We start from the raw sequence: 27,111 nt of genomic DNA on the forward strand, positions 1-27,111 counted from the left end.
TCTTTCAGAAATCTGTAAATGAACATAATTAAGAAACATTTTTTTTAAGCACTAGCTTCTGAAATATTCATTATTAACCTGCTGGCTATACTTGTCCCTTTTTATATTTATATAATTAATTATCTCATTCTGATATATACATTTTCAAATAATTCATTAATACTATTCAGGTTTTGACTTGTCTACTTCTTTCTGCATTTAAAGGAAATGTTTTTGTTCAGCATTTCTCTCACCTTTTAATTTTCTAGGAGAGTTGAAACACTTGAAGACAGTGAAAATTGGACCATTTTTCTATTTTGCTGAGAAAAGAACAGGACAATATATTTAAAGAATTCGAGGAAAGGAGTAGCACTAAATATAAATGCTTCATGGTGGAAACATAGAAGATGCACGACCCAGATGTTAATTCTAGGGAATTCATGGGGTCAGGTTAGTGTCAGACCCAAACAATCTGAGACTGCTGCTTTTAAATAGCATTTGAATTCTAATTTTGGTTGATGAGTCCCATCCTGCAGTTTTTCACAGATGATTTAATATAAATACTCCTTGTACAGTTTCCAAGTTCTAATTTTCTATATTAGAAAAAAATTGGGCCCGGGCTAGTAATGAAGCCACGTCTGGCTCAGAGGATGAGCCAGCATCATTCAGTGAGCTGAGAAAATTTAGTAGCAGGATACTCAGCACCTATAAACCATCTTACATTGTCTAGAGTCACCAAGGAAGAACCCCAATTATATTATAATTGTTTTTAGTGACAAATTAGTGGCTTTCGGTACTTTCATCCAACTGAAAATAATGTTAACACAGGAAAAGAGGAAGCAGAGAACTTGGCACCACTTAAAGTGTTTCCAGACCTTGAGTCTTCCTTAAATGACTAAATTACTCTGGAAGATTCATTTCATGCTTGTTTACTCTGCAAAAGCCCTTCACTGGATGGCTAAGAAAAATTAAAATCGGGAATGGTCATGGTGCTGCTGAAAGCCACAGCTGATTCTCCTGGATAGGAATTTCCATCTATAGAAAAGTCAGTGAAGTTTTACACAGATTTGCTGATTCTAGCAAATTATGCTGCCAGATTGGGCCTGAGAGCAGTTGTCAGAGAACAATCTGAAGGTACCCATGGAAGTCAGCTAGACGCCTCGTTCAAAACGTCAAAGAACTACATTGACACTGAGGAAGCAGCCTTGATACTGTGTATCTATGGTGCCTCAAAAATAATACTTTCAATTTTTTAAAATTGTATATGCCTAAAAATGCTTGGATGGAATTTACACTCTCCTCCCTTATTCCAGCCATTTATTTAACAAATAAGTCATACCCTGAATGCATACCCTGTGCCAGACACTAATGTCCCAGTTGGGGAAGACAAATGAGCAGAAAATAAAGCAATGACGTCAGATATTATTTGTTTGCTTATTTGTTTTTCTCGTGTGGGTGTATCAGCCCCAATTGTGTGGCTGACCTTTGGACAAGGTGACAGAAGAGATGACATTTAAGCTGAATCTTGAATGACAAAAATGAATAAGCCAGTGGAATATCTAGACAAAGGGCTTTCCAAGAGAGGAAACGGCTGGTACAAAGTCCCAAAGACTGAAAAAAAAAAAAAAAAAAGTGTGTTCAAAGGCAGTAAGAAAACCATGTGGAGTGAAGCTTGTACTTGGGTGAGGGTCGGGGAGGGAAATAGTGTAGGAGATAAAAGAAAAGAATGAGTCAGAATCCAGGTCAGTAGAACCTGTAAGCTTTGCAGAAGAGTTGGCTATAATTCTAAGTGTGATGGTGAGCTGCAGGAAGTGGCAGGTATGAGAATGGGTCATGAATTTTAAAATCCTTCTGCCTTTACAGGGAAAACGAATTACAGAGGAATCAAAAAAGGGGGTCAATTACAAGGCTATTGCCTATTACTCAGGCAAGAAATAATGGTGTCTAGGATGCAGGAGGTAGAAATAGATTGATAAGATATAGAGTCAGGGTATATCCTGAAGATACTTTAGAAAGGACTGCTGAGGAGTTGAATATGGAGAAATGCGGGGAGGGGAGGGTCGTGCCCGATGGGGGGGCTTTGGCTGGAGAACTTGCTTGTGAGGTGGTGCAGGTAACTGCCCTGGGGCACACTGAGCTGTGGGAGGGTGTGGGGAGTGAGGACTCAGGATCTCTCCCTTGTATATACCAAGTCTGAGGTGTAAAATAGGCATCAGAATAGGTACTTAATAGTTGATACTCTGGAGACCTAAAGAAGTTAGGAATTGTGGAATTTTAAGTCCGGAGGTTGTCGATATTTGGAGAGAATGTACACTCATGGAACTGCTCGAAGGTACCTAGAACACCAAGTGTAAGTTCTCAACACATTGGTATCCATTGGGGAGGAAGAAAGCAGGAACAGAGGCTAATACAGACTGGCCTGGGTGGGATCCAGTGGGTAATTAGCCCTAGATCTATGCATTTAAAGCAAATGCACACTTTTCAAATTTTAGGACATATTGACTGTTACAGAACTTCCATCCAAAACAATGCCATCTAAATAGTTTTAGTGCATGTGTGTAGGGACGCGTGTATGTGTGTGTGTGTCCCATAAAACGAAGTCCACACTTCAATATAATGAAATTTATTAATGAGAACAGGAACCATGTCTGTTTTACTTATTATTTTACCCTGGTATTTAGCAGAGTAAATGGCACATACTAGGTGCTCCTTGTGAATGAATGAATGAATGAATGAAACCAGAAAATCTTGCTTTGTTGACAAAGTCATCTTGGAGCATTTATGTGTCTTGTATGCAGTTCTGCACTTCCAAAAGCTTAGTGTCAGAGACCCTTCTCTTCCTCAACAACCCTCCGTGTGCTGAGTGTTTCTGTCATCTATGACGGCATCTCTGAAGGGCCATGCCGCCTTGCAGCCTTCTCCCACAGCTGGGAGACTGATTCTGTACCGAAGACATGTAAGAGACACTCTCCGTATCCACCATAGAACCTCTTCCCTCTAGGTCACTAACAGTTTCACTTCCTCTCTTCGAAAGGAAGTTACTAGGTAAGATTTTCCAGTTTGGTGCTTTGTTAATATTTCCCACCAGCTTATAAACCTATCTACCCCATATTTACCGCAATTCTGGTCTTTAAAAGAGAAGACAAAACCTCTCCCTTGAATCCGGACTCTCTGCAGTACATAGGGTAGGTAACTGGATGAGTGGAACCAACCTGTCCAAGGCTCCACCTGGGAAAACTCCTTTCTGCCCCCTCAGCTCACCTTGGTCACCATCTGGGACTCACGCTGACTGGTACTCAGGTGGCCGGCAATAGTGCTGCCATACCGGTTTGTTAAAATACAGAATTGAATCACTTTCATCCAGATGTAAAGAACCACTGCCCTGAGCCTCCCAAAATAGCCATCCCCCGGCCTTCTTATCTCCCCAAGATACAGCAACTAAAGTGTTAAAATCTGCAGCTCTGTGGTCAATGTTCAGCCAGGTTGATCCGACTGGAAAATGCACCTTTTGGGGATACATCCCTGGACCTCTGACATTCAGACTGGGTGAGAGTGTGAGAGGTAGTTTATATTTGAAATATTACCTAAGCTCAAGTTCTTTTTTATTTGTTTAAATAAGATAAATAGACAGGAATTAATGATCGTGTTCTCTCCCTGAAGCCCACTTTAAGAGCTCTGGACTTCACAGTATCTAAGGTTTCTTTGAGATTACAAAAAAGAAATCTTCTGTGATCTTATAATCCACAAAGGAAACTCTTCAAATTCACATTTACATTTATGTGTTTCATATATAAAATTCCATTTTACAGACAATTTTTTAGAAATATAGCTCTTCCAAGTATATCCACTGATACTCTTGTGTGCACAAATTTTGTTCATATCAACAGAAGTAAGGGAACTAAAACATGATGTATAAATTCAAATCCAGTATTCATTGCTTAGTCTTGTCAACTTGATAAGACGACACTTAAGGTCACACAATTAAGAGTAATTCTGAATATGTGAATTCTTCAGCTGTTGATCATATTTACACATGTGGACTTTCTATTTGGCTGCATACTCTGTGGGCAATTTTTCTACTTCTGTTGAATTAATTTAATAATGCCACTGCCTGAAATAGCCTAGGATGTAGAAAAATGTCAATGATTTTCAAAAATGTCACCTTTGCAATGTAGAGAATGGCATTTTGTTTTCTTTAAAAAAAAGTAACAAAAATAAAACATTTGTATTAAAATATTCTCTGTGAAGGCACCTAGGAATCTGTGTGTTACACATGGGTAGGAACTAATTGATCTTCAAGTGGGCTTGTTGGCCTTACCCAAATGAGCAGAAATATGTTGGACCATCAAAACTTCGGGGTGGTTGTTTTTGATTTGATTATAGCAGCATGAATAAAACCCTCCCAGAAGGAACTCATTATATTTAGAACTTTCTCTTTTCAGGTATGGGACAAAAACTGGAGTTTACTGAAGGCCATCAAATCTTCCAGTTTCTAAAGGGACTGAGAAGAGAAGCTAATTTTGAACTCAAAACAGAGACCATTTTGGTGCAGCCCACTGAATTCTGTTGTTATGAGAGAGGATTAGTAAAGAGCATAAATGTTTCTTTCTGTGCAAACACATTTGAGATTCAGAAAAGGAAAAGCCCCAGATCAAATACAAACCCTTATCAAACTAGCCCTAAAAGCACTAAGGACATCAAAAGCAATGTCTGGCCCACACATCAAAACAAAACAAAAATCAAATAAAATCCTCCATACCTAGCGAGGTTCTGTTTTAATGAAAGAAATCATACACACCGCTGTGAATTACACAAATTCTGGGGTAAATGCATTGAAAATTTGCATTTTAACTGCCATTTTGATATCCATAAGCTAATGGAGAAGAAGAAAGAATAGAGTGGTACCATGCACACACCTGCAAAAGGGAAGCTGGAGAAGAAAAGTCAAAACCCCAGAATAAAACAAAACAAAACACACAGAGTAACAGAGAATGTATTTTCCAGGTAATTTTTTGCAGTATTACACTTGGTCCTTTCAACTATCTTAAGTATCAGGTATTACTATAGGCCTCATTTTTTTAAGGTTTATAGAAACTAAATATATTGTCAGGGGTCAAACTGGCATGGACCAGGGACCGAAATCCAGATTCATCAATGCAGAGTTGATGCGTTGAATCAGGATTCCACAAAGAAAGAAAGATGCTCCTGTGAGCACTTGTGCTGGTACTTTACATAGTGTCTCTTGTTTAATCTCCACATTAATCTTTCTCCACGTGGTTGGAAGTTAAGTATATGTTGAAAGAATAAATGTAGTCATGAAAAGTGACTGCATTTTATTCCTGGGCCAATGCTGGGGAGGAAACAGCAACAAAAGGCAGAAGCCAGAGATCAGACCCAAGGTTACTGGGATAAATGTGACATCACCACACACAGCCCTGGACAACATCATTTCTACCACATATGGGACACATGTTAGAACATTTTTAAAGGACAGGATTACCCCAGCAGGCACGAAGACTTGGGGAACATCCAGGCATCTGGGTTTTAAAAAATGAGTTAAGAAAAGTTGAGGAACGTTTGACATAGGCCCTTCTGTCCCTCAAAGGTATTGTAATAATTGTGGTTCTGTTTTCTTTGACATATCAAGTATTTTCTACTAATAAGTTTAACTGGGATTAACTCAAGAAGTATTACCCTAGATTTAAGAATAACACATCTTTTAGTATAGCAGAGAAAATGTAGTCACTTTACTGGGAAAGCAATTATAATATCATTGCATAAGTTAATTTTGGACTTTGGGGCGCCATCTGGCCTCATTTATGTACATCATGATCTCCTACTAATTGTATCAGTGAGGCTGCACTGGGTTGCAAGTAACAAGAAACCCAAGTAGAATAAGCTAAACATCCAGGAGGTTATTTCTCTCCAGGAGAAGAGGTCAGTGGAAGGAAGAGAAGGCACAGGTCTCTGGGCTTCATGATGCCATTGGGACCCAAAAGCAAACGGGTGGCTGCATCTCCAGCATTCCGTGCATGTCCAAGGTCAAAAGGAGGAGTGAAGAAGACAAGAGGATTTTGCCTCCAGCAACTTTGTCTTTTCATTCAGGAAAGAAAATTCCTCTCCTCCTACCCGTCTCCTGTCTCACCCTCCACCCCCGACTCCCTAGTAGACTTCGCCTTTAGGTCTCATTGACTGCCCTGAGTATACATGGACATATGCTCCCTCTTTAAGCAGTCGTTGGCCAGTGGGAGGGAGATTGGAGGAACTGATTGACATTCATCAGTGTTCATCTCTGGGCTGGGCTGGAAGGTCTGCTCACCCTGACTTCAAGTGCTCTCAACCAGATGCCTGGTGATGAAAAGTTCCACTGGCAGCGAAGCCTGGGGGTGCGATGGGGTAGATGGCTGCTGAGTAACCACTAAGCTTCTGCATACCAACGGCAGAAATTTTATTTCACAAGGTGTAGAGGTTTGATTGAAATTAGTGCCTTTCTTTATCCAAAGAGAATCCAACAAAAATTCATTTTAAAACCTCTATATTTACCTTTACAAATAAAACATAGACTGGGACCACACATACTGAAGGTAATTGAGAGAAAAATGTGATTTAGGACTTGTGGTTCTATTTCCTTTAAAATTAAATGATGCATATTTCAGGCCAATACATTTTAATCTGCAGTTTGGAAATGCGCAAAGTGGCCCTTATACTAAGCAAATGGAATGACTGACATAACTACCATACACGCTGCTTTCTATTTCTAGTGAAACATCAGTTTTCTTCAATGTTATCACTGCTGCACCATTATTTCAAAAGGCCATGAACTGTAACAACATATTTTTGAAAACAAAACCCTAGATGGCAATCCCAATGTGTAAATGTACTCATTATATATAATGAAATGTTAAATTCCTAAAAGGCAACTGTAATTAAATGGAGGAGGGAGAAACCACACTGTTAGATTGCATTTATTTGTTATATACTCAATAAGAAACGATTATTTATTTAATGTTTTAAAGATCTGATGAATGTTTTATTATCCTTATTATAAACAACAAAAATGGTAACATCAGAGGATAGATGTTAAGAAAGGGGGAGAATATTTCAAATAGGCTGAGTTAAAAAAAAAAAACCTGCTATTTACAACTTAATCATTTCAATTCTGTGACATTAATAATTTATCAGACCCTGCAGCCTGGGGGGCAGTTCAATATGTGTAATTTATCTTGTGGAATCACTGCTGATGGTCAGTTAACCTAATATGTGCTGAGTGACTCAGCTTGTTAGAAGATAATTTAGTAACCGTCCAGCAGTTGGCTCCCTTAGAAATTCCATCATCTGCCATCCTCCGCTTAAAGTGCCAAGACAGTCATGGGCAAAGAGGGGAGGGCTTAGATTAAGTACGAGACGGTACGCAGGTAGCTCTCACGGAAATACTCAGTGGCGGTGCCAGATGTTTTCCGATAGCAGCACACCAAGAAGGCACAGTTACAGAGCTCTGTTAGGGTAATATGTTTTTATTCTTAAACTATGCAAAAACATCTCATTCTCTGAAGACCAAAGCTGACTTGTTTTTATAATTTGAGAGCCCTCAGTTTCATAGAATTTCATGTGGTATTTATTGTGGGCATCAATCAGAAAGTGTCCCTTTTGATTTAGAATTTGCCTGTATATCAGGACCAGAATTTTCTCATAATATCAAATTAAAAGGCAGGGGAGGGGTGGTCTCCAAGTTTCACCAGTAGCCTTTGAGGCATGACAGCTATCAGGGAGAGACTTAAGAAGGAGGAAAAAACCAAATTCAAAACCAAAATCAACAATTTAGAGTTTGAGATCCTTTAAAAAGAAAAGAAAACAAACAAACACACAAAACGCCCCTTTGTAAAATAATGAGTTTTCGACCTTGGTGATGAGTTAGTCATTAAGCAATTTTACTACAAAGGAAGCTGGTTACTTTCATTCCATAGCACGAGAAATTCGAGGAAGCCCTTAACTGAAAGGACATCTTTCCTAGACCAAGATAAGGATCTTGGTCTGCCTTAATCTGCCACCAGAAATCACAGCTCGCGATTATTGCTCACCCTTAACTGAATGTCAGCTGCAAATAACAGATGATGACACCATGCAGCAGGTTATCTGGTCTGGGTTTTACCTAATAGTCTGAAGAAAGCACTAATCTTTCCCTTCAGTCCTGAACGCCATGGCTGGGCAGGGTCCCTTCTCTCTGGCACGTCTGCAGGATAAGAGGCAATGCACCCTTTTCACTCCAGTCTTTCCCACACGGCTGTAGCAAAGGGGACTGTGCACCCTGATGGCTTGATTGGTTGGAAGCGTTAACTAACTGGGGAAATCCTGAATGGATTTTTTTCCCCCTTAATCCTTGAGCCAGCTCATTCAATGCACGTGTTTTTAATTTCAGAAAACTGCTACGCTTTGTTCTTAGAAGTGAGGGTGTCACAGAAACCATGAATAGTTACTAAGTCATGAAACTTGTCATTCTCTCAAGTGCATCCATCGTTTCTCTTCCCACCACAGACCTGTCCTGCTTTTAAAGTAGAGACGCGGATCTGCAGATCTGTCGAGGCTTAAGAAAAAACGTGGACTCACATTATGTCTCTCTTGATTCAATTGCTCATGATTTGGAATCTAGGCATATAGCAACATTTTTATCGTCATGGAAAAAAAAAGTTTTAAATGCACTGCAGTACTTCTAACTGATAGTTTGTTGATGATTTGGAAAATCTCTTTGGAATCATTCCATACGTTTCAAAGAAAACCTCATGCCAGAGGAGGAGAAGAACGAGAATCTAGGCATGAAGGAGTTATTGAGGAGAAAGGATATGGTGGAACAGGGGAGAAATGTGTGAAATACAAACAAAAAAGACCAGAATTGATTCAGTGAAGAATGAATTGAATTAAAGCCTCAGCAAGAGCCCACAGCCGGGCAGCCCTCCACGTGTAAGAATCTTGCCAGTGAACTTTGCAAGTCTCTAAAGTAAGAACGGAGATATAAATGCCCACCAGGAACCAGACACAAGGAAAACACTTTTTTTTTTTAATCCAGAAAAAGAAAGAAATGATATATTTAACACACACCGACCGTCTAGATGGTACCAGCTGCGTTCAAAAGCTCATCTCTCAAATCAAAACCATGCTTTGCTTGGACTCTGCAGATCAAACAAAGCTGTTGGAAGATAATTATGCTCTAATCCATCTGCGGTCTCCTTGTAGGTGTTTGGGAAAGCGAACTCAATATTCAACGGAGCATCTTCTCTAACACTTTGGGTCACTAGGATTGCCGGCTCGAGATCCCGATTTAAAAGCATTGGGCAATGAGTGAAGGTGCCTTTGCTAGCCTCTGGATTTTTAGGACCTTTGAGTCTTTGCTTCATTTCTACCTTTTCCTCAAAGCTGAGATCACAAAGTGACTTTGTGTCTGAGTTGTAATTATACATCGGTTATGGACAATTTGCACTGAGTCTTATTTACAATCAACGAGGTTATGTTTTTTCTCTCTCTTTTCCTCTTTTCTTTTAGCCATATTTGGCGAGAGACGATTGGCAGGACGTTCTCCTTTTCAGTATACTTCCCTAGTCAAGGACTTGATTAGCACGTTTTTGCCAGTAAAACACGCCGTAATTAGTTTTTAATAATCAGTATATTTTTGCTCTATCAGCATGCAATCTCCAAGCCTGCAATATTTAAAAACAGTACTCATGGCACAGGATGCCACATATTAACTTTGGGGCAAATATAGCTTTTAGAATAATGTTTTGAAAGCAGCCCCCTGTAAATATAAGGTGGTACGGCACCATATGGAGACTGGGTTTCTGACATATGGCTTGAATTAACAAGTTTAAAACTGTTAGGATCAGTTTTTCTTTCACTGAAGGCAAAACCACAAGATTCAGAAGTGAAATGTGCTCCAGTCACTGATACAAAGGCTCACCAAACGCTGGGCCTCTTGGGCTAGAATTTTTTGTTGGCAGCAAGTACAAATTATCAATAGTAAGACAAGTTGTAACATGACGAGGAATCACAAGGCTGCCGAGGCTTAGAATTTCACTTCAAATGGTGCTTGCGTGGGCCGACACCACGCTCGCTAGCAAAGGACATTGCCTCTTTGAAAGTGGCTTTTGAATTATGATTATTACATCCTCAAAATAAATTGTTTTCCTGGGTTGATATAAAAGATATTTGAAAAGACAAACTTGAGTGACAGATGGAAACGGCCCAGGGTGCCGTGTCTTCTGATCTCTCCTAATTGAACCTTTGTAGGATGAATTGAACAGGAACAGTTCAAAGATCCGGGGTCCGTATTACACAAATATTGTTTCATTTAATCAAAACTGTCTTTGAAGTATATGGCCCTTGTAGGTCACCTGTAGCTTTGAAATTTAAGGTCATATAAAAGCTTTAGTAATGCTGGAGAGGACAGTACACAGCTACAATAAGCGGCTGGACAAAAAAAAAAAAAAAAAGATCAAGATGGGAATGAAGGTGGTTTTCATATTCATGTTTCCTTTTATTGCCCTTTTATTTTTTTCAGGGAGCAGAGCTCTCCAAATTTGTGAGGAAAAGCATTACTACGTTCAAACATCCACAGGGCTCATTGTCATCATTGGAAATGTGTTTGTTTGCAGTGCAGCATCTAAACCATAATTATTCCAAGCTTTGAAATATCTGTTCAGTGTTAAGTTGAGCCCAGCTCATCTGAGTTCACTCCCTCCGTCTGCAACTCCCTGTAGGAAGAACATTACAGATTGTCTCTCTTACTTTGTAGAGAGAGTAAGGTTTCCTTTTAGAACTTGATTGGAGTGGCATCAAATATATTTATTTGTAGCCAGAATGGAAAACCCCTACAAAGAAAGAATGTTCTCCTCGTTGGGGGAAATGCCATTGTAATGATACTTAATAACAATAACACAGTTTGCAAAGCACTAGTATGTACACTACCACCACTGAATCCATAGAGCAGTCTAGGAGACAGTGGGCCTTCTTGCCGTTTTATAGACCAAAAAAAAGTTCAAGACTCCAAAAACTTAAGTGATTTGCCTAGTAGATCACAGCTAGTCCGCACCAGAAGGTGGACTTGAACTTGGCACTTAAAGTTCAGGCTCTGAGCTCTCTCCATCGTATCCCATGCACAGGCTGGTCTCTCCAGGGTGGGAGCAACTGCCTGCCCTTGCTGTGGAGCTCTCACCTGGAACAGGAGGGAGATGCATTTCAGGTCCCGTGCAAGCTGGTCCTGGGGATGGAGGACACGTTTCATCGTCTCAGTTGTCCCCTCCTCTGGCTGCCTGGCTGCCGTGGGAAGGCAGGTAGGGCAGCAGGGGCAGTGGGGCAGTTCAGCCACGTGGAAACTTTGGAGCGTCCCGGGGTGTCACCTTATTCAGCAGCAGGGCACTAATCACGTTCAAAAAATGTTTTCAAGTGGATTCTTTTCTGGCTATAAACACACATAGAGGCCTCTCCTCCGTAAAAGCCTTCTAAGTCATACTTCCACAAGGTCTGTGCCCCTTTTTTCCCTACAATCTTCTGGGTCAGATCGCAACTGCACATGATTCCTCTTGATCCCAAGATCTTTCATAAATACCTTTAAATGTATGGAGGCCTATAGTGAATCTGGTAATGATTATTATATTTTTCCAAACATTTGTTTCTGCCCTTATACAAATTTTTGGCCTAGCTAGAGAAATTCCACTTAATCCTTTAGCTTACAAAAATCAGGAGAGAATCAGAGAGCAGAGAGCCATCTAGGGACCATCTGGTCCAACCCAGTTATGTCATAAATGAGAAAACTGAGGCTCAGAAAGGCTAAGTGACTTGCAAAAAAGAAAAACAAAAAACAATCACAGAACTGCAGGGGCGAGCACCCAGGCCCCGACTCCCTGATTCCAGGACCTTCTTAGTCAAATGATACTGCCTGAGTGTTCTCTACTAAAACAAAAAACAGACAGAAAGTACAAGATTTCAGGCCTTTCAATCCATCGCTCGCCTGCCATGTTGTATTTATTCTTCTTAGCCTAACCACTCCCTGACCTAGCACACATTAATTGTCCATTATTTGTCTCTCCTCCAGGAGAATATAATCAGTGGTGTGCTGTGTAGATGATTAACAAGCAGCTCTCTGAACAGAAGGAAACCAATGTGACTCATAGCATTCGCTGATCTCTGAGGTGTAAACCCGCCCACCGTGGCTGATTCCAGGCTCCCGGCAGAATGGACACAGACTTGGAAAGAGATGCGTGCAGCTGGTCCAGGTGACCCAGAGCGCTCCTGAGACCAGGAGTTACAAACCCTCTGGCTTCTCCCCCGTGTCTGCAACAGAGACTGACACGTATTGGCAGCTCAGTCTGTACCCATGGGACTGCCTTACAGGGGTCACAGAGACTAGTTTTCTGGAAATTGTTGGAATTCTGCTGCCTCTCTGCTCCTCCTATACCATGCAAGGCAGCTGCACCTCTTTTCTGGGGAGAATGTTCACTTTCCCAGCTTCTCTGTTTCTGGTTGATGGACATTGGCCACATTCTGTTTTAACTTAACCTTTAAATGGATGGAAGCATAAACGGTTGTTTCAGGTGAAATTGTAAATGCAGATGGGGAAAAGCTGCATTATCATAATGAGACTCTGGTGTTTGGGAACATTGCAATAATAATATGATTCTTCGGCTGTTTTTTGTTTTTTTTTTAAACGCTTGGAATGACTTCATTCATTCCCTCCTTTGGGGATGCAGGTCAAGCCCCTGGCAGGCATTTTCACAGCATCTCCCTCTCTGCAGCCTTTTTCCAGGAGCTACGTGCAGAGGCTTGAAGCCATTGTGAATCGGGGCCTTTGTAGCGGGATAATGTAGCCCATTATGATTGGAGTTGTATGCTTTAATAATGAGAAAAGGAAATCCCAATTCTGCTCCGGTAATTAGTGTAACTGGAACTTAAGTCAAAACCAAATACGGGGAGGTCTCTGCTCAACCATATATTTTTGACATTTTTATCTGCAAAATGCTTTGTAGGAAACATGGCCATAATGAAGTACATGTTCAAGAATTTTGATGAACCTAAAGTCAAAACATTCATGATGTGTGGGAGTAGAGAGAGGCATCTTCAAATATGGAGTTTCTTTCTCAAAGGGTAGTATGTTTTTAAACATAAATTATGGTATGTTCCATAGAGAATTCCAACAAATGACCAACGGGATGCAACAGAAACATAAATCTATATTATCTCACACACAAATATATACATGTTTCATGCATGTTTTATAGGACTGATCAGAGTCTCGGCCTTTTCTCACTATGGCATGTAATGTAATTCCTATTCAATTTCACACGGATAGTGAAAATCAATGAGACATTTAGCTCAAGGAGTTTCTGGACTGGAAGAGTCAAATAGTCCACTGGACATTTATACCTTTAGGAATTTCAGGGAACTGAGCTCTTTTGGAAATTCATACATTCTAGAATGTCATTCCAGGTCATACATTTAATTTCAAGGGAGTGATTTAAGAGGAAACAACTTTAACCATGGAAAAGTCTTAAAAAATAGAAAATCCAGCAAGGAGTGGCTCAGTGTCAGGGCGCCTTGAATACCTAAACTCTCATTGACACACTCCTTGGGGCAATGCTCGGACCCTTCCATTTTCTGTCTGCCTCTGCCTCTGCCTCCGCCCACCCCCTCCCTACCGCCCCGCTGCATACAGTGAACACTCAATGTGTGCACGCTGGCTCGGATGAGAGGGAATGATTTCAATGGACTCAAACAGCTAGTCGAAAGCTAACCCCTGTGATTCATAAAGGGTATTGATGACAGTAGACTTCATCTTGGATTGATTCTTTAGGGAAAACGTCCACCTTTCTCTACAAGCTCTCTGACTTCATCTGTGTTAGCAATGTTGACTTAGAACGGAACATTTTAGACAGTTTGGTTCTTCAAAGCCAGCCCAATTCGGTTGCCTATTTTGGTTCCAATGGAAAATGTAATATTCATATTTTCCTTATCCCTCGAATGAATATCTTGGGCAAAGTCTAGACCGTTAAATGAGGGAAGTGATGGAAATACTGCCATAGAAGAGCATTTTCTTTTTCTATTTACATGAAACTGGCTAATAGCCAGACAGTCTGGTGTTTCACTTAAAACACAGTCATTTACTGCACAGAGCATAAGCCAGTTGCCTTACCTGAGAGAACCCGTCCCCTTCCAGAGCTGCGCTTTGAAGGAAGTTTATTTCAAGCTTATTCATAACCACCCTGGCAGGGTCATTAGGAGAGTTATGTAAGGCAAGGAGCAGCCCAGTGTTTAATTATCAATCCGTCAAAACACTATTAGTAATCCCCACCTAAAAAGAGCAATGGCTTGTTTAATGTGCTGAATGAAAAACGTTAAAGCAGTAAAAAATAGTTTACAGGCGAGTTTTAAAGCATAGATTATCACGTAACCAGAGTTTAATTCTACAGTTCAGATACTGATGCAAAACAAAACCAAAAAATAAAAGGATTAAAAAAGAAACACTCGAGGTTTTCTTATGAAAAACGAGAAGACTAAGTATCACATCAAGAACTGCACTCTCTTCTTTTCAAATGTATGGGTCTAGGGAGCTCCAAGAAATTTTATTTAAAAAGGATGACGCCATGAATGAGGGAAATAGTTGACATTTTAGGAATTTCTGCAGCCTCGGAAGCTCTTTTGTGAGGAACAAGTGTTGTCAGTAAACAAGGCAGCCCGGGGCCACCGTTTCCTACCTTGACTACTTCTTCTGCTTGCCGGGCTGGTATATTTTTTTAATTTTTGGAAGCTGTAATTTGAGAACTTTCAAAGCAAACGAAGTAAAGGTTGGTCCTAAAGGGGACGTATTTAGCCTAAAAATAAATGAGCTTTCATAACTCAGGTGAAGTTTCTCTCTCTCTCACTCTCCCCCCACCCCCCTTCTGTCTGTCTCAGGCAAACAGCTATATTAATAGTCATCTCATAACCACAGCATTTTGCTAACAGTCACAGAGCTATATTTAAATTCAGGGCACTGCTGCCATGAATTCGACAGTATCTTTATAATCTTGTTTTTAAAATACTTGCTTTTGCCCAGCATCTTTGATCCCTTAGTGACCGCAGAGATCTTGCTGCCATCGCCTCCTCCTTTCCCCACCCTGCTGGAGCGGCTGCAGGTGGACGTGGCCAGAGCTGACCCCTGCCCCTGAGCGTACAGGAAGCATACCCAAGGGTCTGGGGCCCAAACTTATCTGTTTTGCTCCCAGGTGACCTGCTTTGGAGGAGTTCTGCTTTTTTTTTAACCCAACACTTAAAATGCACAGGAGTTTTCAGGAAGGGGTGCGAGGTGTTGACCCAGGGCAGTTCAAGTCCTTCCTGGCTTTCAGTGTCCATGGCGACCTCCAACCTGCCACCAACCACACATCCATTCACTGCAAGATAATTATGCAAATATATACTAACTAGGTTTAGTTCCCTACTTAGACTTCCTTCCCACTCCTAGCTCCCTAGCATGGGTGCTGACAGTGTTTTGGAAGAGTTACTAAATAGCTGGAAGGCTTTCTGAATATATCTATCCCGGCCTGTCAAAGCTAGAACAGCGACGGTCCATCTGGGCCTGGAAGACAATTTCCATGGTGTAAAATACTCTTTCAATTCTTTCCTACCAGAGACGACCAGCTGGTGCTGCAATGAGACAGCCAAATCCACTGTGTGTAGACCTCCGCTCCAAGCTAAAGAGTGGCCTGGGATGACCCTGAAGTTGCATCTTTGGAGCAGTGAGCAAAAGCCATCGCAAGGGGAGAAAGCAGTTCCTGGGTTGGTGTCACCATCTCGGGCTGAGGCCGCGGAAGGCGACTCCAGCAGGATAGCCAAAGCTCTTGAGCAATTGATAAAAATGTGTTTTTCTTTCAACTTTCTGGATATTAAGCATAGGAAGGGATTTGGGGGAGAAGAGCCTGAAGTTTTTCGAACAAATGCCTCACTTTTTGAGTGTCTATCTTAGCCAGAAGCCCTTTCTGGCACTTTCGTGTTGTGTGATTGTATATACCATTTTAAAATCATAAACAGCATTTGAATTTGGATATGTGGGAAGAGTGGAGGAAGTTGGTTCTTTCCCCGGAAGTCCTGAGATTCTGCTTACCCTCCAGTTCTTCCAAAAACATAGTTTGTGAGTGTGTTTCAGTGCCAATCTGGATCTATACAGAGTATTAAAAAACCTTGAGGACCTGACAGTGACAGCTCCTCAGTAAGGATCTCTGCCTTTGTCAACATTTTACCTTCTGGGGACGGTGAGAGGTGTGATCCTTTCCTGAACCACCAGGGCAGGGCTCAATATTTGGTACATTGTCACAAAGAACAAACCAAATTACCCAGCAGTGGGAGTCACTGAGGCTCAACACCCCTCAGCTCCCACCTGGAATCAGAGGTGAGGGGCGGGGAAAGCAGGTGTGGCCATGTGGAAACTGGGGACGTTGTCAGTCGGTCAAGTCAGTCAGAAAGGGCAAAAACTGACAGAAAAATAAGTCAGTCCGCTTAGGTGATGCAAGTAAGATTCAAACAGGAGGGAAATCTTCCATGCCACAGTCCAAGGGAAAGTCATCACAGCATCCCAGGGGCAAAGAATTCTCAGAGACCTTGAAGGGGCAGCTCTGAAGTCCACGGTCGGCACAACTTCTCTCTAAACTTAAAGTCTCTATTTTGATCAGGGCTAGTGCAGGAGATGGCATGCTGCAGGAAATGAGCTGATGAATGCCTGGCTGGGCCCTGTCTCCACAATTCTTGATGTCTGGGTACCTCTGGGTGGTGTTCCAGGGAGGAGCGGCCTTTAGAGACAGCAGCACTCCAACCTCCATGGCTTCTGGTTAGGCAGCCCCATCAGGATGTCACTAGTCGGGAGAAGAGTATCCAAACAATATATCCTGGTTTAATCATGTGCTTGGCCAGTTTGGATAGCACTTTGATCTCTCCCAGTGTGGCCAGTGACTTTCTTACCACTCTTGGGGAGGTAGAACAGGGTCCAGCATGTGCACATGAGAACCTTGCTGTTGGGATGCCACAGGGGAAGAGTACCTTGGCTGGATTTGCTTCCGTGCTCTTGCCAAGATTATAGAGAGACACAGGAGAGATTGACAATGTCCAAAACGTTACAAAGTCCCTGATGATCGTGGTGGTGAGACCAGGATGGAGGACAGGGATTGGGCAGCTCAAGTTAGTGATGCTTCTGGACATGGAGACATCACCTGTTGCTGAGAGCCCACCTGCTTGTTCATATACAGTCAAGAGTCATCCTTGCTTCTAAAAGTGAGTTTAAGGGAAGTATGTTCCATCGTGCACAGTAACAGCCCTGACATCCCCAAAGCAATGTATATTGGAGATCCGGCTGCCTAATAAAAGACTGGCCAGGTAACCACACCCCAGGTCTGCATGGATTCTCATAGAATCCTGGGACACACGGTTAAAATGGTGCCAGGATAAATTGAAACAATGAGATGTCACTACATACCAACCAGCACTGCTAAAACTAAAGGATGACAATACCAAGTGCTAGTGAGAATGATGAGCAAATGAAATCCTCATACACCCACATGGGAGTGGTGGTATGAAGACTTTCGAAAGCTGTTCGGTGTTAATCTACTGAGGTTGAAGGTACCCATATCCTGAGACCCAGCAACTCCACTCTTGTGTACATAACCCATAGAAATGCCTGAACCACCCCATTAAGAGAGAGGTACACAAATACCCACAGCTGTGTTATTCACAATAGCCCAAAATATGGAAAAACAAATGATCGCCATGATTACCAAAATGGATAACTAAATTATAAAATATTCAAAGAGCGACCAACTATCCCAGTTTGCCCAAGACTGAAGACTGTCTAGGAACATAGCACTTTCAGTACTAAAACAGGATGGTTCAGGTTTTGGGGTACAGCACGTAAGAAGCTTAGAAGTTGCCACTCCATCCTAACAAGTAAAAAGCAGAACAAACTGAAAAATCAACAACTCTTTTAAGAACAGTCATATAAGTGAGGTTACAGGGCACACCACTGTCCTAAAATTGGAAAGACATACAGGCAAATACAAAGAATTATAACTTACTAGAGCAGGAACCAATGAGTTGAAACCTTCACAGGAACCAGAGAACTGTACTTGACAAACTGCTGGAGGCCCAGTGTGGACAGATCTGAGAGTTAAAAACTCTAGGGGGACCCAGTCATACCAGGGCCCCATGTTTTTTGTGAGTTTTATCTCTAGGAACTCTATAAGATCCTCAAAGTGAATACTGGAGAAAAAAATCCCCTTATGCTTCCTACAGGGGGAGGGGAAAAGGAACCATTCTGAAATAAAACAGAGTATCTCTTCTTCCTAGCAAGGTCTGCCCTCAGCAGAAACTTTACCTGATGGGGTTTTCTCAGAGCCTAAATGACGTGGGGGAAGGGAAATACCCAACTCCAGCCTTCTTAAGCCATCGTGTTACACTTAACAGAGGTGGGGGCTTGGGGGGGATGAAAAACTCTTGTGAAGATTAGGGTCCAGTGGTACAGACTCATTAAAAGACTGCGACCTAACCACAGGACTGTAAAACACTTCCCCACACCCCAAACCTTACCACTACATTAATAAGGTCTATTTATTACATTTCCCTTTATGCAGTAGATCATAACCACCTTGCAATAAAAAATCATAAGGCATATCAAAAGGCAAAAAATACAGTTTGAAGAGACTGAATATGTATCAAAACTAAAGTCAGATATGGCAGGAATGTTGGAACTATCAGATGGGGGATTTTTAAAAACTATGATTAATATGCTAAGGGCAGAAAACATGCAAGAACAGATGGATAATGTAAGCAGAGAGATGGAAATTCTAAGAAAGAGTCAAAAAGAAATGGTAGCGATAAAAAAACACTGTAATAAAGACCATCTTTGACAGGCTCATAAGTAGATTGGACACAGCTGAGAAAAGAATCTCTGGGCTTGAGAATATGACAATAGATGATTCCAAAGCTCAAGAGAAACAGAAAAAATGACTGAAATTAAGAAAAAAACAGACTATCAAGGAATTCTGGGACAACTACAAAGAAATAACAGGGGCATCATGGGGACACCAAAAAAAAAAAAAAGAAAGAGAGAGAGGAATAGAAGCAATATTTGAAGAAATAATGACTGAGAATTTTCCCCAAATTAATGTCAGACACCAAACCACAGATGCAGGAAGCTCTGAGAACACCAAGCAGGGTATATGCCAAAAAATCACATCTAGGCATATCAATTCACATTTCAGAGAATTAAAAATAAAGAAAAATTTGGGCAGAGACCAGAAGGTAAAAACAAACAAACAAAAATCAACTTTACCTATATAGGAGCAAAGATAAGAATTACACCTAATTTCTCCTCAGAAACCATTCAAATTAAAGGAGAGTGGAGTGAAATATTTAAAATGTTGTGGGAAGAAAACCACCAACCTAGAATTCTATACCCTGAGAAATTATTCTTCGAAGGGAATGAGAAATAAAGACTTTCACAGACAAAAATTGAGGGAATTTGTTGCCAGTAGACCTGTCTTGCAAAAAAATTAAATGATTAAGAAAAGGAACTTGTATTTACATGAAGAAAGAAAGAGCATCAGATAATGAATAAATGAAGATAAAGTATAAACTTTTATTTTTCTTATTCTTAATTGACATGAAGATAACAGTTTATTCCAAATAAAAATAGCAATAATGTTGTCAATTATCTTTACATATATGAATATATATGTACATATATACACGTACATATATATGTACTTATATAAAAGTATACATATATGATTATCTATGATTATATATAAGTGAAATAAATGACAACAATGATACAAGGGAAAGGATAAAAGAAGTAGGAGTATTGTTTCTTTAAGGTACTTGCACTATCATGAGGCAGTATACTATTTTTTTTGAAAATGAACTTGGATTAGTCATAAATGTATATTGCAAACTCTAGGGCATTTAAAAAAGTTTTTAAAAAGTATAATTGATATGATAAGAAAGAAGAGAATATGGAATCATATACCATGCTCAATTAAAACTACCAAGGGCAAGAAAAGTGTGGAAGAGAAAAATAGAAATGATGAATGAGGGCAACAAAGAGAAAACAGTAACAAATACAGTAGATATTAATCCAATTTTATCAGTAATCACTTTAAGAAAATGTACCAACTGAAAGACAGAGATTGTCTAAGTGTATCAAAAAATAAGATCCAACTATATGTCTTCAAGAAACCTACTTTAAATATAAAGAAGCATGTAGATTAAAAGTAAAGAAAAAAGAAAGATATAACATGTTAACACTAATCAACAGAAAGCAGGAGTAGCTATATTAATTTCAGACATAGCAGATTTCAGAGCAAGGAAAGTTATCAGGGATAAATAGGACCGTATCATAACGATAAATGGTCAATATTCCAAGAAGATATAACAATCCTTAATGTGTATTCAACTAACAACAGAACATTGAAATGCATGAGGCAAAAACTGAAAAGTTGAGAGAACTTCAAAGAGAAATAGGTAAATCATATAGTATATGTGGAGACTTTAACATCCCCTATCAGAAATTGACAGACCCAGCAGGCAGAAAAATCAGTACGGATGTACTGAACTCAACAGCACCATCAAACAACTGGATATAATTGACACCTAGATACATCATATGTCATCCAACAACAGGAGAATATACATTCTTCCTAAGTTTACATGGAACACTCACCAAGATAAACCACATTCTGGGTCATAAAACACATCTTAAAAGATTAGAAATCATACAATGTCAAATTTCACACCACAGTGGAATTAAACTAGACATCAATAGCAGAAAGATGCCTAGAAAATTCCTGAATACTTGGAGATTAAATAATACACTTCTAAATAACACATGAGTCAAAGAAGAAATCTCCAGAGAAATTTAAAATTAATTTGGACTAGATGAAAACAAAAATACAACTTACCAAAATGTGTGGGATGCAACAAATGCAGTGTTTTGAGGAAAATTTATAGCATTGAATGCATATATTAGAAAAGAAGAAAGATCTAAAATCAATAATTGAAATTTCCACCTTAGAAAACTAGAAAAAAATACAAATTAAATTCAAATTAGCAGAAGAAAAGAAATAATAAAAATTAGGGCAGAAATCAATGAAATTAAAAACAGGAAATCAATAGAGAAAGTCAACAAAACCAAAAGCTGGTTTTTCAAAAAGATCAATAAAATCAACATCTCTAGCCAAGTTAATTAGGAAAAAAGAAAGAAGACAAGTTACTAATACTAGAAATGAAAGAGCGGACTACATTTCCTATGGACTTAGAGAAGATAATCAAGAAATATTATGAACAACTCTATGCCCACAAATGGATAATCTAATGAATGGATCAATTTCTTGAAAGGCACAATATGTCAGAACTCACACAAGAAGAAATTGACAAACTGAATAGGCCTATATCTATTAAATAAATTGAATCAACAATAACTTTCCAAAAGAGAAAGCACCAGGCCCAGACATGTTCACTGGTGAATTCTATCAAACATTAACAAAGAAATTATACCAATTCTCTACAATCTCTTGCAGAAGATAGAAGCAGAGAGAATACTTCCTAACACACTCTATGAGACCAGCATTGCCCTAATATCAAAACCTAATATCAAAATAGAAAAATAATACAAGAAAACTAAAGCTCAATTTCTCTCATGAGCATAGATATAAAAAGTTCTCAAATCAAATTCAACAATGAATAAAAAGAATTATACAGCATGACCAAATGGGATTTTTCCCTGTTATGCTGCTTCAACATCCAAAAATCAATTCATGTAGTCCAACACATCAATATGCTAAAGAAGAAAAATCACATGATCATATCCAAAGATGCAGAAAAAGCATTTGACAAAATTCAACACCCATTCATGATAAAAACTGTCAGCAGGAAACTAGAAGTTTTTCTGCTAAGATCAGGAACAACTGAAAGATGTCCTTTCTTACCACTGATTTTCAACATTGTACTTGAAGACCTAGCTAATACAATAAAACATGAAAATGAAATATAAGGTCTATATATTGGGGAGGAAGAAATAGAACTGTCTTTGATCAGAGACAACATGATCATCTATGTAGAAAATCTGAAGGAATCAAGAAAAAATTCTGGAAATAATAAGTAATTATAGCAATGTTGTAGGGTACAAGGTTAATGTAAAAATCCAACTGCTTTCCTATATACTAGCAATGAACAAATGCAAATGCAAATACACATAAGGCATACACTGGGGATATTGAGGGGTCAGTTCCAGACTACCACAATAAAGCAAATACTGCAGTAAAGCAAGTCACAAAATTTGTTGGCTTCCCAGTGCATATAAAAGTTATGTTTACACTATACTGTAGTCTACTAAGTGTGCAAGAGCATTATGTCTAAAAAGACAATGTATTCAGTACAAAACATACCTTAATTAAAAAAATATTTTATTGCTAAAAAATGCTAACCATCATCTGAACCTTCACCAAGTCACAGCAGCAACATCAAAGATCACTGATCATAGGTCACCATAACAAATATAATAATAATAAAAAAATTAAAATACTGTGAGAATTACCAAAATGTGACACAGAGACATGAAGTGAGAAAATGCTGTTGGAAAAATGGTGCCTATAGACTTGCTTGATGGAGGGTTGCCACAAACCTTCAATTTGTAAAAAATGTAGTATCTATGAAGCACAATAAAGCAAAGTGCAATAAAATGAGGTATGCCTCATTACATTAGCACCCTGAAAATGAAACATTTAGGTATAAATCTAACAAAATATGTGTAAGATCCACATGAAGGAAACTACAAAACTGATGAAAGACATCAAAGAAAAACTAAAGTGGAATGATATTCCACGTTCCCAGATAGGAAGACTCAATATTTATTGTCAAGATCTTGGTTCTTCCTAACTTGACCTATAGATTCAATGCAAACCCAATCAAAATCCCAGCAGTTTATATTGTGGATCTTGTCAAACTGATTCAAAAGTTTATATGGAAAGGCAGAAGACCCAGAATAGCCAAAATGATACTGAAGAACAAAGTTGGAGGACTAAGGCTAACTGACATCAAGACTTACTATAAAGCTACAGTAATCAAGAGTGTAGTATTAGAGAAATAACGGACAGTAGATAAATAGAACAGAACGTAGAGTGCCGAAACTGACCCATATAAACACAATGAATTAATCTTACACAAAGTAGCAAAGGCAATACAATGGCACAAACATGGCATTTTCAAAAAAAAATACTGGAACCACTGGAAATCCACATGTAAAAAATGAATCTAGACACTGACTTTGTATCTTTCACAAAAACTAACTAAAAATGGATCATAAGCCTTCGTGTAAAATGAGAAACTATAAAATTCCTAGAAGATAACATAGGAGAAATCTTGGATATGATGATGATTTTAAATACAACATCAAAGTACAATCCATGAAAGAAAAAAATAAACTGGACTTCATTAAAATTAAAAGCTTCTGCAAATGTCAATGTCAAAAGAATATGAAGACAAACCACAGACTGGGAGAAAATATTTGCAAAGGACACATTGGATAAAGGACTCATCCAAAATATTCTTAGAACTCTTAAAACTCAACAATAAGAAAATGAACAACTCAATTTAAAATGGGCAAAATACCCGAATGGACACTTCATCACAGAAAACTTACAGACAGCAAGTAAGCAAATGAGAAGACATTCAACATCTTATGCCACTACCAAATTGCAACTTAAGACGACGAGATACTGCTACACACCTATTAGGATGGCCAAAATCCAAAACTCTGACAATACTAAATGTTGATGAGGATCTGGAGCAACAGGAACGCTCATGGGTGAATCTCATAACCATATTGTTGACTGAAAGAAGTGAGACACAGAACAGTACACTCTGTATGATCCATTAATATAATCTTTTTAAAGCAGGGAGAATTAAATTACTGTGATTTGAGGAACTTCCCTGCTGGTCCAGTGGTTAGAACTCAGTGCTTTCACTGCTGTGGCCCTGGGTTCAATCCCCATCAGGGAACTAAGATCCGCAAGCCGCGTGATGCAGCCAAAAAATAATAATGATAATGTGGTTTGAGATACACACAAACTACAAAGAAGAGCAGGGAAGATTATCTAGAAGAGAGTGGTCACCCTTTCCTTGGGTGGCCCTGGGGTTTCTGAAGTTTGGAACTGAGATGGTTGTTTCACAGTCTTAGCTATATAATAATGCATTAAGATGTATTAGTGATTATTTCACTATTCTGTTTTTGTGTTATACAGTTGACCCTGAACAACATGGGGGTTAGGAGTGCTGACCCTCCCTTTAGTCTAAAATCCAACTATAATTTATAGTTGACCCTCCACATCCATGGTTCCACACTCATGGATTCAACAAATTGAGGATTGTGTAGTATTTACTATTAAAAAAAAAATCCATGCATAAATGGATGTGCTCAGTTCGAACTCATGTTGTTCAAGAGTCAACTGTATTTCCCACTTTTAAAAGGTCAAAACAAAGGAGTAGGAGGAAGAAAGTAGCATCACATCTCAGCAACAAAGCTCTTTTCCTTATTTATTCTACAAAGCAAGGATTGGAGCAGAAACTGCAGAGATTTATGAGTCAGAATACCTGGTTCAAACTCTGTTTTTGCCATTTTTTTACTCTGTGGTCTTGGAAAAGTTCTTAAATAGATCTCAGGCCTGTTTCTTCCTATTTGGGGACAAATAATAATAGAGGCTCCATTTTATGGAGGACATAACTACTCTATGTGTTTGGCACTTCACTTAAATCCTGGGTGTCATCTAACATGGGGACAATAATATCTACTTCACAAAGCTGTTATGAGGGTAGAAAGAGACAATGAAAGCAAAGTGCCCAGCAGAGTGACCACACATGTGAGAGGAGAAGCATCAAGTCCCTTCTCTGCTTCCCACCCTGATGGCTTTAGGACTGTTCTCTGAGAACGTAGTCCTCTCACACTGGCAGGAAAATGTACAGCCCACATTCGATCTCAGAACAATGTGTCCTGCGGGCATCAGAACACACGTGGATGCTTTGGGGCTGTAGAAAGGGAGGGTCCGACTCCTTCAGCAATGTCTGGTCTCACTTCAAGTTCCTACCCACCTGCCCGCATCCACTTTTACTTCTGAAGAAGGGCAGCAAATCTCAACTTCATCTTCATCAAGAGGGGACGACCCGAAATAGTTAAATAGAATGGGCCAGATATGAAGTAACAGAAAAGAATGAATGAAAACACCAAGTCCCTGCTATGAATCCCCCTGTTCGGAGCAGGACTGCCCCATCACACAGCTTCAAGAAGACCACGACAGCCCTGGATTAGGACATAGTGGTAAGGGAAGCACGGTCCCTGCCTCGAAGGAGCTGGAGGTGTGGTGAGCTCACGCATGAGGAGAGGCAGGTAAACGTAAGCAGGTAGGTAAACATGAGCAGGTCTGACCCCCTCCCAAGAAGGCGTGCTGGTGGGTCGGCCTTGCACCTGATCACACGGCATCAATTCAGCCACTATTATGAAAACCCTGGAGGGGGTAGAATTGGTGTAAGTACCAAGGGACGTTGACTCTACAGCAGATGCTTTGCTGGGCTGTAGCTGAATTAATTCACTTGGTCCTCAAGTTGCCCTTATTTAAGAAGTGGAGAAATAGAGGCTCAGAAAGATTAAGTCCGTGCTATTAATGGAATGAAGGACTAGAACCAGTTTATAGAGTTAGGGTGAAGCACATTTTCTTTTTTTCCACCATAACCGGAGAGCTCTTTATTAAGCTATTTGTTTATTTATTAAGCCTTCTCCGTAGGATGTCATAGGTCAACATTTCCTAAGCGGTGTCCACAACATACCAGGTCCCACAAAATGTTAAGATGAAGGGTCTCATTTGGTATTAAAAAACAAAAAACAAACAAAAAACGAAATAATTCTTCCTCATATAAGACTTCACACCACTTTAAACATTACTTATATCAATTGTGACCTTCCAGAGAATATGTGCTTCCAATTTATTTTACCACTTAAATCTCTTTCTCTCTCTCTCAAGTGAGTGTTCCATGGAGCAGAGTTTGGGAAACACTGCCTAGATTTCCACCTACATGATTCTCTGCATATTCCCCTGACACAGAAAATAACAAGAATGGCAATACCTCCCCACAGAGCCTGTAGAAGGAAGCGTCATAAACCCAGCTAGTATCTTCATTGTTGGAGCATAAGCCCAAGTGTGTGCTTCATGACCAGGCCCGGGGAAAACTCCTGCCCTTCAGCAAACACCACCAGACTTGTTTTGCTTTGTCTGTTTGTTTCTTAGAGGAACTCAGAACCTTACCTAAGATTATAATCCAAGGACAATAGGCTGAGAAACAAACTGATGCTTAAATCTATAAATAGAAATGACATCTCAGTGGCCTCCTTAGTAAAAAGGTTCTTAGGTCTGGATGCCCACCAGCATTACCCGCAGAACCTTTAAAACACACAACCCCCTCCTCTGGTGGTTCCAGTGCAGCTGGTCTGTTTTGTTTTGTTTTGATGTTCCATGGGTCTAGGTCACCGAGCTGTGACCCTCCAATACAGGAATTCTATTTCACTAACAGCAGAGACAGAAACGGAAATGTTTCCCAGTATTGCCTTGATGTTCTTCATTTAAAGTATAATTTCATAAAGAAGTTGGATATACCCGAATGCATAAGAATAGAGAATTTATTGAATAAAATATGGTACATCCTCACCTTCCCAGTTCCCGGAAGAGCTCCCCTCCCCACTTCCTGTTCTAAGTCACCCCTCTCCTTCACTTATGGGAAAACTCAGAGATGAAATCCACCACTTCTCCATCTTTGTGTGGATTTCATCATTTAGAAACCCCTTCCTCTCCCCACAAAACTTGACTCTTGAAGTCACGGCTTTCCTGAGAAAGTTGTGTGTGAGCTCTGAAACTTTGAAGGAGCTGCGGTCTTTTCCTCTCAGCCCTTCCCCTGTGTCCTGAGCTTCAGGACTCAGCCTTGGCTTTAGAAGCTATAGGGAAACAGGATGTGAAGAGGGCAATGAAAGGACAATCTATTTGCAAAATATTGGATCAGTTACAATTTAAAAAAAAAAAACAACTTGCTTTT

The 27,111-nt window shown here is 39.8% G+C and overlaps 1 long non-coding RNA gene across 1 annotated transcript; it reads left to right on the top strand.

Moving 5' to 3' along the window:
* The first annotated feature begins 10,134 nt into the window (after positions 1-10,134).
* LOC113632008 (uncharacterized) lies at positions 10,135-20,358 on the top strand. The gene is made up of 3 exons (XR_003437614.1): positions 10,135-10,146; positions 16,052-16,061; positions 20,266-20,358. It is a non-coding gene; the product is annotated as an uncharacterized LOC113632008 (long non-coding RNA).
* The last annotated feature ends 6,753 nt before the right edge of the window (positions 20,359-27,111 follow it).

The sequence above is a fragment of the Aethalodelphis obliquidens genome, unplaced genomic scaffold (genome assembly GCF_003676395.1).
Source record: "Aethalodelphis obliquidens isolate GAN/ISIS:26980383/991018 unplaced genomic scaffold, ASM367639v1 scaffold35, whole genome shotgun sequence".
In the NCBI taxonomy this organism is placed as follows: Eukaryota; Metazoa; Chordata; class Mammalia; order Artiodactyla; family Delphinidae; genus Aethalodelphis; species Aethalodelphis obliquidens.